We start from the raw sequence: 14,072 nt of genomic DNA, 5'->3' as shown, positions 1-14,072 counted from the left end.
CTGCACAATCTTTCATATTACGAAGAGTGTTTAATTTCGATGATTAGTCATTTTGTGGCTCTTCTGTGATTATGCGTGACATTGACCTAAATCCTGTGGGAGTGCCCTTACACATTTTGTGACTAGTCTCACTCATTTACCTGTTTCCTCTCAGTTGCCTGTTGAGGGAGTGGATGTGCTTTTAGGCAATGATGTTGCTGGTGGCAAGGTTTTTCCTTTGCCTGAGGTTGTTACCCGACCTGTTGAGATAGAGGAGATCTTTCTGTACGTGGTCTCTGTTTTTCCAGCTTGGGTGCTGACCCGAGCACAGCGCAAGAAATATAGAGAAGGATCTACATCTTTCTGTATTTTTTGATGGCGGGCCCAAATCATCTCCATCTGACTTTAGTGCTAGTGATTTGGTAGATAAGACTACATCTGCCTTAGGTGGGGTTTTATCCTTGCCTATTAGTAAACAGAAATTGTGTGAAGAGCAATGTGCAGATCCTTCTTTGAAACAGTATTATCCATTAGTGGTCAGCAGTGGCCTGTTACCTGCGTGAAGGGGTGTTAATGCAGAAGTGGTCACCATCTGTTGGCTGTGAGTGGAATACTGTTTATCAGGTTGTGGTGCTAGTTGAATATAGATTTGGTGTGATGCAGTTAGCTCATGATCATGTTTTGTAAGGGCATCTTGGTATCAATAAAACATACAGGCGGGTATTACAGCACGTTTCCTGTCCTGGGTTAAAATCTGATATAGTTAAGTACTGTAGAACATGACATGTACAGTGAGGGAAATAATTATTTAACCCCCTGCTGAATTCTTAAGTTGACCCATTAATAAAGAAATGAGAAGTCTGTAATTTCACTGGAATGTTTATTTAAACAGCAAAAGATAGATTAACAAAACAAGCAAGAAAAAAAATCATGTAACAGTTACAAACCAATTTTGTAAATTGGTGGAATAACCATTGTTTGCAAGCACAGCTGTCTGATGTTTCTTGTAGTTGGTCACCAGGATTGTGTGCAGATCATCATGAATTTTCATCCACTCCTCTTTGCAGATCTCCTTCAAATCTTTAAGGTTTTTAGGCTCTCACTTGGATAGATGAAGCTTGAATTTCCTCCATAGATTTTCTATGGGATTAAAGTTCGGAGACTGGCTAGGGCCCTCCATGACCATAATGTGCTTCTTCTTGAATCACTTCTTTGCTGCCTTATCCGTATGCCTAGGGTGGTTGTCTTACTGGAAAACCCACCCGCTGAAGGGGTGGCTGAAGGGAGGAGGTTCTCATGCAAGATTTTACGATACATTGCCCCGTCCATCTTTCCTTCGATGTGGTGCAGCCGTCCTGTACTCTTGGCAGAAAAACACTCCCAAAGCATAATGCTTCCACCTCCGTATTTGACAGTAGGGATGGTGTTCCTAGGGTTATAGTCTGCATTCTTTTTCCTCCAAACACGGTGAGTAGAGTTGGATGGATGGATGGATGGATGGATGGATTGATTATCCAGAAGGAAATTTAGGTGTCCGTAAGCTTATACACAGTATACATACACATAGGCACACAGACCTATGACATTCATGCGCACATACACACTGCAACAATACAAAGGAAAATAACAAGAGGGCAGTGTGCTATACAGGCCTAAACACTTAAGTCCATCACATTCCTCCCCTCCCATGTGGCGTTGAAGAGCTGTATGGCCCTAGGAGCAAAGGACCTTCTCAGCCTGTCTGTTCTGCGTGACAGAGACAGGAGCCTATCACTGAACATGCTCTTCTGTTTGGAGAAAGTGGTGTGCAGAGGGTGACGGTCATTGTCCAAAATTGAGAGCAGTATGCTCAGGGTCCTTCTATCAGCAACTGATGTCAGTGACTCCAGCTCCATGCCCACCACAGAGCTAGCTTTCCTCAACAGCCTGTCCAATCGTCCAGCATTCCTCTTCCTAGTGCTGCTTCCCCAACATACCACAGCATGGAAAGGACACTGGCCATGACAGACTGGTAAAACATTAGCAGGAGTTTGCTGCAGACATTGAAGGACCCCAGCCTCCTAAGGAAGTACAGCCTACTCTGCCCTTTCTTGTAAAGTGCTTCGGTATTGGCAGACCAGTCCAGTTTATTGTCAAGGTGGACCCCCAGGTACTTGTATGTACGGACAGTCTACACATTCATCCCGTTGATGGTGACAGATGGCAATGGAGGGGCAGACCTCCTGAAGTCCATTACCATTTCCTTCATTTTGGTGATATTCAGCTGCAGCAGGTTGGTTCTACACCATCTCACAAAGTCCTCCACAAGGCTCCTATACTCAGCCACCTGCCCATCCTTGATACAGCCTACAATTGCAGTGCCATCAGAGAACTACAGAGTTGATGCCAACCAGCTCGATTTTGGTCTCATCTGACCACATAACATTCTTTCAAGGCTCATTGGAATTATTCAGGTGTCCACTGGCATACTTCAGACGGGCCCGAACATGGGCCCTCTTGAGCAGGGGTACTTTGCGAGCACTGCAGGATTTCAAACCGTAACAGCATATGTTACCAATGGTTTTCTTGGGGACTGCTTTGGGATCATTAACAAGCTCCTTCCATGTAAATCTGGGGTTAGCCTGTTGGGTTCAGCCTAGGTGTTGAACCCCTGCTGGGTGACCAGTCTCTGAATACAAAGCAAGATGCCACACTGGTGATCTCTTTGTCTCGCTGCGAGGGAAGCCCGGTCCGGTCACAGAGACTTGTCTCTTGACTCGACTCAGCCGACTTCGGAGGGGAACTTCCCTTTCAGCTTCTTTTATTTTGCACTTCTAGCTACAGAACAGCAGAAGGATCACATGATACAGTTTGATTTCCTTTAATATCACATATAATTGATAACTCATGAGTGTATCTATTGGTACCTGCTGTTGCTAAGCGGAACAAAACAATTTGATGTATAAGCATATGTGATTTCGCAACATCTATTTCGAAATATCTTTAACTGAACTGAAACTGTGCGGTTAGCATATGTCAGCAAGAAAACATGTTTTGTGCAATTTAGCCTGCACTCTTTCTTGAGTGGTTGCTCTGCAAACTTACAGGCAATACATAAATGGCAACAAGCATAATTTCTGACAAGCCCTCACCATTCTTAAGATCAGTGATGCTGCATGAGATAAAATCTTCCTTGGGGCCCCAGACCAAGGGAGATTGACAGTTATTTTGTCTTCCATTTGCTTTGTCTTTCTTCCAATTCCACCAACAGTTGTCACTTTCTCACCAGGCTGCTTGCTGATGGCAATGTAGCTGATTCCACCTTGAAGTTCAAGAGTGTCTTCTCTGGTGTCCTTAGACGTCTGGTATTTCACAGAGTGATAAGGTTGAAGACGTAGACAGGTTAGTGACCCAAAAATACTATTTAACAAAGTAATGCCATTACATGACAATGATGGCATAGTATATGTTAATACTTAAGTACTACTTGTGTTGTGCATATATACTTGACCTAATTTCTTGCTGGTTTGTATGGGATGAAATACTTATTTCCCTAAATAAATGACAAATTGGTCCGTAACTGTTACAAAATGATTTTTTTCTTACTTGTTTTGTTAATAATCTGTCTTTTGCTGCTTAAATGAACATACCAGTGAAATTACAGACTTCTCATTTCTTTATTAATGGGTCAACTTAAGAATTCAGCAGGGGCTTAAATATACAGTGAGGGAAATCATTTTCAGGTGGCTGGCAAATCAAATCAGCTTGTGCCACGTGCTCCACTACAGCCTATTCCACATTCCACCTGTTGGTGAACCCTTTGACCGCCTATTAGATTGTGTGGGGCCCCTGCCTAGAACAAAGGCTGGACATCAGTACATACTTGCCATAATGTGTATTGTTACCTGTTTTCCTGAAGCAGTCCCTTTGCGCTCTATCGCCACAAAGTCAATGTCTAAAGCACTTATCCAGGTCTGTTCAGTGTTTGGTCTCCCTAGGGTTATTCAAACAGATAAGGGGTCTAACTTTACTTCCATGCCGTTTTCCGAAGTGTTGCAAATATTGTCTGTGGACCATCTCACTTCATCAGCTTATCACCCTAAATCTCAAGGAGCACTGGAAAGATTTCAACAAACTCTAAAACACAGCTCCAAATATTTTGCCTGGAGACTGGTAATGATTGGGATGAGGGTTTACCATTTCTCATGTTTGAATGGCGGGGGATTGTGCAGGACTCCCCTGGGTTTAGCCCGGCTGAGCTTGTGTTTGGCCATACAGTGCAAGGGCATTTGAAATTTTAAAAGATCAGCTGTTAGGGGAGAAGCCTGTTAGACTTAGTGTGTGTGATTACGTCATCAAATTTCGAGAAAGCTTGCAATGTGCTTGTGAAGCTGGCAAGCAGTCTCTTGTCCTCACATAGGAAAATGAAGGTTCATTATGACAAAGGCTCTCTGTGCCGTGAATTTAGACCCCATGATCAGGTGTTGGTCCTGTCGCATTTGGTTGGATCTTCTTTACAGACTAGATTTGTTATTTTATTTGTACTCCAGATTGAAAAAGAGTTTGTCACATTAACATGCTAAAGTCATATTTTTCCCAAGATGAGTCAGCTGGAACTTTTGATAAAACTGTGCAAAAGTCTGTTAACTGTCTCCCCAGTGCATAGGGATAGGGTTCAGGAAATATCTTGTCCAACAGTCTTATTAACAGCTAGAATGAATAATACAGAAATTTTAGCAAATTTGGATGGATTGTTTGGGCATTTGCCTCATGAAGAGAGTAATGATCTTTAATTTCTCAATTTCCTGATTTGTTTACAGATGTTCCTCGGCAGCCCTTTGTTTTGACACATGACATTGAGGCGTTGAGCATTCCTCCAATTTAAGAAAATGCATATCGAGCAAATCCAGAGAAACAAAAGATTATGCAACAAGAGGTACAGTACTTATTGGACCATGTGTTAGCAGTACCCAGTTGTAGCCCTTGGAGTTCACCATGCTTGTCGGTGCCCAAGCCTGATGGGACATTTCAGTTTTTGCACTAATCATAGATGTGTAAACGCATTGACCCGTCCAGATTCTTTCCCATTATCACAGGTAGAAGATTATATATGTACGAAATGCCTCTGCCACCTTCCAATGGCTCATGAATGTTGTTTTACAGTCGGTAGGGAATTGTTCAGCTTATTTGGATGATGTGGTTATTCAGCATCTTGGTCTAAACACTTGATTACCTTGAAGGACGTTTTTCAGCGTCTTGATAAGGCTACTCCCTCTGGAGTTGACGGCGTCGTCGGCGATGCTGCGTATCTTTCTTGTGTATTTCAGTTCATAACTCGCTGAAATCTTGTTGTAGAAACATAAAACACTGAGTAAATCAGTGATCTGTCTTCTTTTCAAAACAGCAATTGTCGGAATTATGAAAGTTTTTAAAATTAGGTTAAATTGGCAAAAAAGTCAACCATGTTACTTTTTATTTTACCTGCATCGGGGCGTGTAGTGCCGCCCTCGCCTGAAGTTCGCTATTCGCATTCTAAATAGCTGCATTTCCGCGTATTCAAATTGCATTCATAATTTAATGAAAAACGCAACGGTGTAACGCAATCCAGATACATTCCCATTAGCGCTATAAAAGGGGGGGGGGGGGGGGGGATGTGGCCAGGTGTGAATAGCTCATGCATACACATGAAAGTTGCTACATATTCAATGCAGGAGCCAAAAAATAGTGACATGAGTTACGTTTTTCTTATTTATTTATCCAACTGAATGTTGCAACTACACCATTTAGTCATCTTCATGTAGCTAAGACTTTGGTGATCAGATATCTGCGATCAAAACAAACTTCCACCATTGCACTTTTATAATGTTTCTGCAAGTGTTCCAAACTGCATTTTGCAATGTCTATACTTTGATGTCAAGTTACAAACTTGACATAAATCTGACTTATTTATAAAGTACACTAAGATTAAGATGAGTTTAATGCCAAAACAAGTAAATAATACATAATTTATATGCCATGAATTAAGTTTATGATTTTGAATGAAATGTGCGACCATACCCCAGTCAATGAAAGTGTGTTCCCTACCCCTAGACCCCAAAGGGTTAATCCTGAATTTAGCAAAGTGTGAATTTGCTAAAGCCACAATTAAATATCTGGGTAAAGAAGTGGGACAGGGACAGGTCCGTGTCTTGAGTGATAAGGTACAGGCAATTGTTAATTTTCCTGTGCCAAATACCAAATGTGAATTGCGTCGTTTTCTTGGTATCACCAGGTATTATCATTCCTTTTGTAAGAATTTTTCCATGGTGGTGCTACCCTTGACTGATTTGTTGAAGAAAGGAGGTTTGTATGCATGGACTGAAAATTCTCAACATGCCTTTGACAGTGTAAAGTCCTTGCTTTGCACTGAACCTGTCTTAGCTGCTCCCAATTTCACACATCCTTTTAACTTGGATATAGATGCTTCGGATGTGGGTGTTGGGGCAGTTTTGATTCAGACAGATGACATGAATGTTGATCATCCAGTTTGTTTTTATTTCAAAAAGCTGAATTCTTACCATAGCACAATAGAGCTTTAGTATTGGCCTTGGAGCATTTTGAGGCATATCTATGTACCTGCTCCTCCCCTACTACAGTATATACAGACCTTAACCCCTTGGTTTTTCTTTCACTGCAAATCAATGCTTGATGAGATGGGCTTTGATAATTTAACGCTCAGACATTGCTACAGTCAACGATTAATGTAACATTCGTTAAAATTTATTCAGTTTGAGTCATACAGATGATTTCAAAGGTTTATATTTTTGAATTTAATAAATCGCATTAAACAGTTAAAAAACAGTGAAAGCTCATCATTTTCTTTGAGGGAATTACTTATAACTCCTTTATAAATTGCATATACAGATACCTATCAACTTGGATCTGCACTTGGGATGCAAGTCAAATTGCGAGTATCTTGATAGTTATAGGGGAAAAGCAAGACATTAAGTACAGTACTGCAATATACACAGTAGTCGACAGCAAATAATGTAAATACAAAATCGCAGTACAATATAAGAGCTTGAGGGGTACCGTGTGGTTCAGTAGGCTAAGCCTCTATGCCTGTAATCAGAAGGTCAACAGTTCAAACCCAGCCTCAGCACATCTGCAGGTCCTTAAGCAAGGCCCTTAACCCCTGGTCCCTGGGCACCCCAACAGGTAGCTGCCCATTACAGACAGCTTACTCTCCAAAGCACAAGTTGAGGGAGGCATAAAGACAATTTGCCCACAGGGATGAATAAAGTATCTATTATTATTATTAAAAAGCAATACACACTAATGTCTTACTGGGTTTACTTTCAGACGTCACTTGATCAGTGTATATTATTTACTCAATTTGGTTATAACTAGCTTGTGTAGACATCTGGAGTATATATATTTACTATTTGCATCATTGCAGTAGGGTTTTATTATTACCTCATACCTGTATTTTCTTTTATGTTTATTTTATTCAGAAATGTAATGTATATTGTCTTGTTTGTATTATATTGAAATGTCAAGCCAGATTCCTTGTAAATGCCACCTTACTTGGCCAATAAAACTGATTCTGATTTTTATTACTATGGACCGTGGACACAAATGCGATTGAATGTTACTTGATGGACTGTAAGTTGCAGGATAATGAATATACCTTCAGAGCTGTCTCATTATAAAAGGAAAAAAACTGTGGAAGAAAAATAATTTGCACATTCTGAAGATTAAATGTTTAGAATTACAATACTTACTACACATGTAGGCCTACATGTTATATTTTATGCATTATGACTGTTGTTTTTAACATAAGGTATTATACATATATATTTCACTTGAAAGGTATATATGTACAGAAGTAACTACCATTTTTCTCTGCAAAACCAAATTCTTAAGTTTGCAAAATTAAGTGACAGAACTAAAGCTACTTATTGAAAACAACATTCTGAAAACGTTAGTCCAGAGTTGCTGCAAGAGTTTTCTATGTACTTTGTTTTTGTGTTTGTCTGTGAAAGTATGTCTACTTGCATGTACTACAACTTGTGCCCAGTGCTTCCTGAGCTCAAAGCCCCCCTGTGACACTGACCAGGATGGATGACGTGGTTGGAAGATGGATGGATAGAATAAAGAACATAAAACTGAGTTTAAATAATTAAAGTCTAGAATTATATTGAATATAATCACTCAGACGTCTGCTGTGCAGTTTCTTTATAATACGAGACACTGATTACATCCTGTTTGGAGTTCAGTAACAACTGCAGAATGTGACTAACATTTAATCACAAAGACCAGCACTGGATTTATCTTGATACTGCAGCTTAAAAGAGCACTTTCTCTTGGCAACATTTATTGAGTGGACTAAACCTGCAGTTCAAATCCATCTTGCCCTTTAGTAACTGTTCCCACTGGTATCTCAACATTATATTTATTGCGAGCGCTCCTATTTTATTTGCTTGAACCATAAAGCATATTTACAGGAATAAAAGTTTTTTTTAAAATATAATTTAGCGGTCATTGTTGACACACCACAGCACACAACAAAATGTGTCCTCTGCATTTAACCCATGTGTGATATAGCAGGGGGCAGCTAATTTAGCACCCAGGGAGCAGTACCTTGCTGGTCTGGGATTCAAAGCTGAAATCTTTCAATTACAAGTGCATTTCCCTAACCATTAAGCCACCACTGCAGCAAATCACTGTAAAGAAGAAAAAGGAAAAAACACTGCACTCCACAATTGTATTCTATATTGCATTAAAAATTCCATCATTACTTTTAGATTTGAGCAATATGAGATTTGAATCTTATAGCAACAGTAGTTTCACACTTATTTACATTGATGATGGTTTTAAATGCAAAATATATGAATATATAAATGGATATTACCGAATGTCACATGAATAGTAACTGAAAGAAAAGCACAGAACCTTTTCTAAGTTGACATTTTCCCCAGAAAAGTCACACAAAGAGAGACAAAACCTAATTTTAATCTATTTTATAATTTGTCACCCTTGTAGCATGGTGTTTCAAGGTGTAATTTTATAGATTTAAAAAAAATCTATAAAATTATTCAGAATTTATATTATATTATATATAATTTCCAACTAAATGAATGATGACATATAAATATGCATGTGATATGCAGATAAACTAATGTGGTGTTTTTATGAATTTATGATAAATTGCAAGAGAACAATGGCATTACTTTTTGCATTTTCAAAGCATTGTTTTGTAATTTTCCTTTTTCTTTTGTATGTTCTGCTATAGTCTTTCAAATGGCATTTATCCAGTGTCTGATTCTATTTTTACAAAGCAATTACTTTCCAGAGCAGTTGAAAGTCAAAAATAATGTTTAGAAACACAAACTTAAAAGAGAGTGCAAAAAATGCACTTTAAGAATCAACCATTTTGTACTTCTTATTTTGTAGGTTATAAGACTTTGTTTGACAGGCTTGGTAGTAAGACCACTGGCGAAATGCTTCATTTGACATATTCCATGGTTTGCTCAACCCAAAACTATGTAAAACGAGCATGGAGGTGGGTGATAGGGAGCTTACAAAGCATTATCCATCCAAAGGTGTCGGATTATGATAAACAGGTGCTACAAAAAATGGTAATAAGTCTTTAAGGTGATCAATAGCAGAGTGCCTTGGATGTGCCATTTGGTATCACCTTTGAAAGCTCATGAGTGAAAAGAGTGAAGGTGATATGGGGTACGCAGCAAGTGTATTATGAAGAAGATGTGGGGAGTGGCATTGTAAGAAGTGCAGAGGGGTAGCTGTGCTTATTTTAATAGATGAAGTCAGGCAAATGCTAATCAGAAACTATAATGAGGGGAAAGCATAGCTAGATAATGGCAAGGCCAGTCCCCCTGTTTTAACGTACTGACACTAATTATTACATTGTAACTTTTTATAAAGATGTTTTTTTAATTGTGATATTTAATTAATATACCCAAGACGAAGTTTGTGAATCAGTATTTGAGATGCACCTCACTGTGTTATCTATTTTTTCAAGTAGGGTTATGGACTGTGTCATGATGATTTACGGTATATGAAAATTGAGCATTTATATGTTTTCTGCCAACTGGGACATGATGGTCATGTTTTCTATTGACTCTCTGAGGCACTTTAATTTTACTGAATGAGATTTTAAGATTTCAGAGGACAAGGAAAAACACTCGTGTCATTACTTTATTTATAACTTGTCATGAACAATTTTTTTCTTCGGGAAATGAAAAGGTTTCACTTTTCAAAAGGTTTATTAAATGAAATTAGCCTAATACTACAAAAGCATATATATGGCATCTTCTAACATGGTTATGTAAAATGGTTTGGAAATAGGTAAATGTCCAGGGATACACAAAATGTAAATTTTTAAACTGCACATGATAGAGGCTTAAGCTAACATATGTAGCATCCAATGAGATTTTTGTGGCTTTTGGGTTTTTATATTGTGAAAAAACTTGTTCTTTCAGACTGGTAAACAGATCCACTGAACACTGTGACTTGACAATGCAATGGGCCAGTTTCATTCACACATGCAGGATGTGTTGGGAACCAAGTAACATGAAAAACAACCATTGCCTAAAGATAATACTGATCCGTATCAAACAGGGCAAAATCACTTACACTTTTAACACAATTAATTGCAGGTGAGTTTGGGGTTTGTCTTGCGACCTCATCATTCCCCTGAAATTACCATACTGCCCAGTCACCACATTTATTATTTATCTATTCCTGAGAAATCTTAATACGATTGAACTTACTGTTTCAAGGATACTGATATGTTAGCATCCTAGAGCATGTCAAATATTTTTCACTGCAATGCAGTGTGACCCGACCACAATTCTATTCATAATACCCATTTAAAACAACAAGCCTGAACATCAGCAAGTTTTTTTTTTAACCAAAGCTGTGTAGTAACAGGCTGTAATCTCTAAATGATCTTGTTTAGTGTGCACACCACAAGCCTGATAAAGGACAGGTAAGTTAAGATAAGAAAAATGCAGCAGAGCTCAATGAAAATCTCCTAATAACAAAATATCACAGGACACAAACTGCTATTTTATGTTTTTTGCTATTCATATTTGGCAAGATCACATTTGGGTCTGGGTCATTTATATAACATGCACAGTGTCCATGCTTATATTTCAATGTCCAGTGTTTTTTAAATGATTCAGTGCTGTTTTGTCTTATCGGTATGTATAGTATTTTCTAAAGGAACATTGCTTTTGTTACTGGAGGAGCTTTTGAGGGATGCCAAGGGAGCTGTATTGTATTTGCCCCACAACCCTGCAAGTATTGGGAATTTATCAGTGTTAGTAAAAATGCAATTCTGTTATATTTCCTTGCAGGCCTTTCCTTTTCCTACAGCTTTTTCATGCCTGCTGGCTTGCATTCAAAAACGAAAGTGGACAAAAACATACTGGCCTTGTCATTCATGTTCTAGATAAGTTTGTTTTATCGGTTCTGTATTTTAGATAAGTATAATGTAGTCATTTTTTTATATATTTGTCATATATTCAGATTCCAAAAATATCAAGCCTCAGTCCTCCATTTCTATTATGTAAATGTTCTTTGAATGACATACAGTTGTATTCACTTGTGGCCTTTGGAACTGGGCATATCCATCTGTATGTGTTAAAATGGCCCCAAATAGCCCCCACAATGTTATAAAAACCTGTTATTTTGACATTGTGGGGACCATTTTTCAGGTTCCCCCAACGATTTGTGAATGCAATTCAACTAAAAATGCCAAAATACTTGTATTTGTATAAGGTTAGGGTTTGGGTAGAAGGTAAGGGTGTCGTAATTGCAAAGGAGTGGTAAGGAGCGTTTGCTGATACAGCACACTGCCTCACACACCACACAATGCACCACCTCATTGATGAGAACCTGACCGCAGCCATGTGGTAGGTGATATGGTGATACCTCAGCACCACACTAGTTCGAATGGAGTGGAACAGTACAAAGTTTTTTTCCGGTGGCTGGAGTGATTAGGATTGGGGGTTTTCTCATAGAAATGAATGGAAGGTCCCCATCTAGACAGGTACCCCAACGTGTGTGTGTGTGTGTGCGCGCGGGTATATATATATATATATATATATATATATATATATATATATATATATATATTGGCATATGGGTGTATTGCATTTTTTTATTACTGATTAATATTTTGTTCATTTCACGGTATTAGGAATTTTTCGTTTCTCTTTTTAGCCTCTAGGTGGTACTCTTCACCATAATACAATAATATCTTGATTTCCTACGGTTCACACCAAGACACGCGGCATGTCTGTTGTTGCTATTCGACTCGATCTTTGTTATATTTTGCAATGTATATTTAAATTATCTACTGCTCCATGCAGTTAATTAATTTTTTAAGAATTGGCTCAGTTTCTTATTGTTGTCATGTTTGCATTCGGTTTTCGAGCCAATAATAATAATAATAATAATAATAATAATAATAATAAAGTTACGTTTGTTGCCTTTCCTGGAATATTAGAGCGTGTATGCGCGTGGAGCCCGGCGACAGGGAATATGTGTGTGTGTCTCCGGAGTGTCTCTCTCTCTCTCTCTCTCTCTCTCTCTCTCTCACACACACACACACACACACACACACATAAAGACATTTAAAATAAGTGGTGTTAATCATGTTGTGAGTTTTGAAACTGAAGGCACACTCCGTCAAACCATTTATGTAATAACTATTTCAATTTTCATGTTTTCCCTGTATATTTTCGTTTATAAAGTGCATTGTGTTATGCCCCGCTGCATATCTGAATATCCAACTAGGTTTTACTTGCAATGGTTTTCCACATTAAATCTTTAAGTGACAAGACAAAACACGCATTAAGAACATAGATGGGAATGTATTTAGATTAAAATAATGGGGGAAAGAGGACTGTTTTGCTTTTGGCAATGCATCCCTTCCCCGGCTGCTGGGTTTTAGACACGGTACTTTGCTATCTGCAGCCTGCAGCGTCTCATGGAGTCCTTCAGAGTCGCCTCTTTTATAAGTGACTTTATCTCCATCCAATAGCCACCTTCTCCCGCCCCCAAACGTGACGTTCAAATAGCAGGAATCCAATAACTACTCTCGGGGGCGTCGAACGGTATACTTCACGTACCCCTCTGGGCTTGTTCGGAGTTTACCGAAATCCCAGTGTAATGAAGGGTCGAGAAAGAGAGGAGGACAACTTGAGTTATGCAGTTACAGTGACCAAACTATATGGATATGACAGCATTCTATTACTGAAAAGGGAGTCACGCGCAAACTGCATTCTGGTGAGGAAATGAGGAAGATGCTAGCCGGGCTACGGGCATCATTGCATGGATAGAAGGTCTTGGATTGGAGTGAATTGACAGCGGAGAAAGTCGGACAGCAGCTTTCTTCTGTTGAGCATAGAGCTAAAACAGGTTGCATTGTAGAGCACGGCTCTTCGCTGAGTGACTTCATGGACACGCTTGTCCAGGGGAGCATAACGGGTACTGATCACCTGATTCTGTTCCTTGGAAAGGATTGCAGGGAACCTCAGTACACAATTCCATTCGAGAATAGATAAAGATGTGAAGTTAAAGCCAAAAACGAGCATTTAATTGATATAAGGTTTTTTTTTCCACCGAAAGCAATATTGCATTTTATTTAAAAAATATTGATACATATTTCTTTTTTTCTGAAGCAACATAATGCATTTCTTTATCCGGATGGAGTGACGAAATTAAATGTTTATCATCAAGGATCTTACTACTTGGAGTAATTCAACAGTTTTGTTATCATAGAGGATGGGGATTATATCCAATGTGTGCGACTGTAATATTCATCAAGAGAGGGATCATTTGAAACACACGCGCTAAAATCACCTTCAGAGGAAATCGGGGTAAGGAAATAACGCGTTATGTTCAAAGATTAATATAAACCCAATTGTTCTGGCGACCTGTTTAAAACATTTGTGAGTTTATGAGACAGAATTAAGTATTGAATTAATAATACTAATTGTATTATTTTATAAACCATTCAGAAGTTTAGAATGCAAGTATACCAGAAATGCTGAAGACTGAATTTGCAGATTATATGCAATGTCTTAAAAGAGGATGCTAAG

At 38.7% G+C, this 14,072-nt stretch overlaps 1 protein-coding gene across 8 annotated transcripts in view; it reads left to right on the top strand.

The window, feature by feature from the left end:
* Positions 1 to 13,088: 13,088 nt before the first annotated feature.
* Positions 13,089 to 14,072, top strand: part of LOC125751913 (protocadherin-9) — a 180,531-nt gene continuing 179,547 nt past the window's right edge. For all 8 annotated transcript variants that reach the window (XR_007400815.1, XM_049031393.1, XM_049031351.1 and 5 more), the window contains exon 1: positions 13,089 to 13,850. The gene's annotated coding sequence lies outside the window, so the exon portion shown is untranslated. The remainder of the gene's footprint in view (positions 13,851 to 14,072) is intronic.

Source organism: Brienomyrus brachyistius, chromosome 1, assembly GCF_023856365.1.
Source record: "Brienomyrus brachyistius isolate T26 chromosome 1, BBRACH_0.4, whole genome shotgun sequence".
Taxonomy (NCBI): domain Eukaryota; kingdom Metazoa; phylum Chordata; class Actinopteri; order Osteoglossiformes; family Mormyridae; genus Brienomyrus; species Brienomyrus brachyistius.
The sequence above is the reverse complement of the archived record's forward strand: the minus strand, read 5'-3'. Positions and strand labels throughout refer to the sequence as shown.